This window comes from Triticum dicoccoides, chromosome 4B (assembly GCF_002162155.2).
Source record: "Triticum dicoccoides isolate Atlit2015 ecotype Zavitan chromosome 4B, WEW_v2.0, whole genome shotgun sequence".
NCBI classification, from domain to species: Eukaryota; Viridiplantae; Streptophyta; class Magnoliopsida; order Poales; family Poaceae; genus Triticum; species Triticum dicoccoides.
The window spans coordinates 631,287,401-631,291,501 of NC_041387.1; positions in this window are offsets into that span (position 1 = coordinate 631,287,401).

A 4,101-nucleotide genomic window follows, 5' to 3' on the forward strand; every position below is an offset into this window, starting at 1 on the left:
GGAAACCGCTACATCTAATTAATAGTAGCGCGTTCTAGAAAAGCACTGCTGCTATCGTCAACAGTAGTAGCGCGGGTGCGAACCGCGCTACTACTAACATTTAGCTGTAGCGCTGTAGTAGTAGCGCGGCTGCCCGTGCTGCTGATAGCCTCAAAACCCGCGCTACTACTAGGGTTTCCCCTAGTAGTGGGGGGGGGGGCAGCCGGTCTGATCGTCACGTCTTGTCACGGCGTTCATAGCGGAGGATTCCAATGCACACTTGACAACACCACACCGCAGTGAGGATTCCAGTGCACGCTTGACAACACCGCACCGCAGTTTGACCATGCGTGGGCTCGAAGAGGCGCAAAATGTATCATCGGTGATGCTGTTCCCGCGCTACCGCACAGTTTACCGTGCAAGCTTCTTGCCCGGCTTGGTTTGCCACGCGTCGGCTAGAAGAGGGACAAATCATGTGCGTTAATTGGCAAAAAGCTTTGTAAAAACGAAGTGTGTGGACACTCGAGTGATGAGGTCAAAGATACATAGAAGGGTGATGATGGACACTCGAGTGCGATAATTAATTCTGCGCTGTACAGGACACACGGTGCAAGAAACCAACTGTGTGCAATAATGTCCAAGATCGCAGTCGAGTTAGCTATACAGATCGTGTGCTGTGAGATCGACAAGGTAAACAGATTCGAGAATGGTTAATAAAATCAAATCTAAGACCATTGCATATTAAGTTCAAAATAGTGCTACCAATATACGAGTCCCATACGATGCCATTTCAATGATTGTACCACAAAGGCTTGAAATATTACAAGGTTCAAATTCCGGAGTTATATGGCTCAAATTCAAAGATTACAAGGTTCAAACTGATATTAGAAATGAAATTCAGCTCATCAGCTGCAAACACTCGTGCTGATCCGCTGAACATGGATATCAGAGAGGTTCAAACTAATATTACCACTTCTAAGTCTGGTTTCGAAACCTCACAACTTTTGCAAAGGGGCCAGCCACTGAGAAGTCATGTATGGGGTTGACACGATGAGTTCCGATTACTCTGTCATCTGAAGTTCCAAAATGAAATTCAGCATTTTTGGAGCCTATTCCATTCTGCCGTAGGCACCGGTGCTGATCAACAAACCATTCATTTTTTTCGAAATAAATGCAGGGCAAACCTCATTACCTTCAGCACCCTTGCTCTGACAACAAAGAACCAGGCGAATATAATCTCTGGTAAGGTCCCTCGGTAGGAGTTCAAAGTAATTTCTGAGAGATGCAGATCTAGGCATTCGACGTAACTGTTATATTGTATCACATTATCCACCACTGGGCCTAATCTCATCTGCAAAAGAAGAAAACATGTTGGTGCCTAGATGCAGTTTTGAACACTACTACAAGCCTATTTGGTTTGCAGGATTTGTAGAATGCACTAACATGCCATCTTTGATCTGACATGATTAACTTGGGCATTAACATGCCATCTTCCATCTTCACAAGATGTTGGAGTGGATGAAAAGTTCCCTAAGAAAACTAGTACAGATGAATCCAAAGGAGAAATGCATATGGTCTGTAACCATATGGATCAAGCATTGTCATTGTAAACTTGGAAAAGGAGACATGTATGTACTGAAATCCTCCAAAAGAATCCCTCAGAAATCATAGTACATTGTCATTGTAAACTTGGAAAAAGGTGTCACAAATTGAACTCCCTTATGGTTAACATTTAACATGAAAGGAACATCACCTTGATATATAGCTTCTCCAAGCACGGAAAGCATCTTAGGAAAGTGACAACTTGCTCCAGGTTGGGGCCGATAGATTCTAGTGCCAAGACCTTCACTATGCGCAGTTTCACGGTCAGGCTTGTTGGAATCATTTTCTGAATGACAGATGAACAAAAATCTTCAAAATTAGAAATAATGTTAACTTATAGAAGGAGAAGTAGAAGGCGGCTGTTGTACCTGAACTGGTGTGGATCTAATAACAAGTTCGGAGTATTGGTCAGACGAGTAGCCTAGCACTATCAATTTCGGCGCAGAAATGACATTGATTCTTGTTTGACCTACTTTATCAAGTACAAGTAATATCTCAAGTGCAGGTGTGTCCTCAATGACCATACCGTGGTACGCATCTTGTGATGTCTTCCTGCCGAACTAGCAACACACATAAATAGTCTGGAGAGTCATGGAGGTGATGTGGAATGTACTCAACCCATTGAGCGCCTGAAGACGAAGGTACTTGAGTGCAGTACAGCCACGAAGCAGGCGCTCCACCGTTTGAGAGGCAGACGGCGACGAGATCGAGGTGCTTCAGTCGTGGTAGAACAAGAGCGGGCGCATCATTAAGGGGGGATGACAGTTCCTGAACTTGGCGACGCGCAGCATGGGCGCGAGGCGGAGCACGGACGTTCACAGCGAGCGCATATGCCCATCATCAAAAGTGAGCTCCTCGAGCTGACATAGGGCGGGGGATCCGAACCAGTCATCAAGCTTGGCTCGGTCCCTGCCGTTGAAACGGAACTTGCCCATTCTAAGGCCTCTAGTTGGGCCAGGGTGACTGCCGAGGATCTTGGAGAACGCATCCAAGATTATGCGATAGCCATGGCAGAGCTCGTGGGTGTTGATGAGGTCGAGAGGGGTGAAGTTCCATAGGGGGCACCACTACCGAGAAAGAATGGTTGTCTGCGCCCCACATTTGATTGGGAGGAGGGAGATGATGACTGTCAACATATCATCGGGGAGGCTGCTGATAAAGTCTATGCCTGCTGGAGTCGCTCGTGCCCCGCCTCCGCTTGTTGGCAGGCCCGTACTCCACCTCTGGAGTCTCCTTGTCAGCGGTGCTTTTTGATAGAAATGAGAGTACATGGAATATATAGTTAAAACAGGGCAATAGAAAAGTGTATTGGTAACTAGAAGTTATTAGGTAGGAATATAGTAAGAAAAGGGAATAACAATTGGTTGCTTAAATACTACACAATTCATTTAACATTGCTGGGTAAGTCAACATGCAGATAGTTCAAAAGATAACTTACTTTGAACAAACTCAGGATGGATGATTTTGTCGGGGAAGTTAGCATATATCTCATAATCAGGCCCTTTTATGTGTAGTCCAATTTTAGTGCCAGCTTTCAGTACATAGAACTTAGAAATTTCTTTCCAAAAGCCAGCGCCAAAATAGGAGTCACCACGTTCATCAAGTAATACAGTAGCAACAATTGTAAATCCATGGTTTGTGTGCAGTATGACATCCGTGCATCCTTGATCTATGTAAAGGTAAAAATTGTGCACTACATAATCTGTTGCATAGCAAGGGATGCGCTGCAGAAAATGGTAGGATTGTTAAATAAAATATGGTAACATGCAAATATGGGCCCAAATTGAAAGAACTGTAGAGCAGTTGAAATCGAAGGACAAAAATCTACAATTAAACAGTTAGGGTAAACATGATGTCATGGAAATATGAGAGTAATCAAAAGAACAATACATCATTAATTTTCCTAATATAGAAAGAAGAGGGGGGAAATCCCCTATGACGTATATGGTGCATGTGGCACCTTTTATCCAAATGTAGCAATATTTAGAATACCTTCAGGAAAGTAGGCCATGCAAACCGATTTAGGGTGAGATTGAACATACCGTGCACATGCTCAAGTCATATGGTACGGTGAGATGGAATCTCTGGCGGAGGTCGCAAGGTCCCGATGTGTCGGCGCACTGTACACTCTATGAATGAAAGAAAATTCTCAAATCAGCACGAATAAAAATGAATTCATGGCGATTTCCGTCGGGTGATTAAAGGAGGCAGATGAACTGGGATGAGAGATGAGATAATATCTCATTAAATTAGTTACCTTGTCATCCATGAGAAAAAACACTCAGTACGATAGATTCCCCAACCGAGTGGAGCTGGGTCGATCGCGTGCAGCGTCGAGAACGTCTATGGCGATAGGTGGCGGCAAGCGGAAGTGGCGAAATGCGGTGTGGTTTGCCGGCAGCCTAGCGGCAGCGGCAGGCGTCGAGCTAAGTGGTTACCGCCGCGATAGGCGGTGCCATGCATGGACGCGGAGGATCTTGTGCAGGTGTGAATGGGGACCGGAGGCATGGGGTGGCGGGC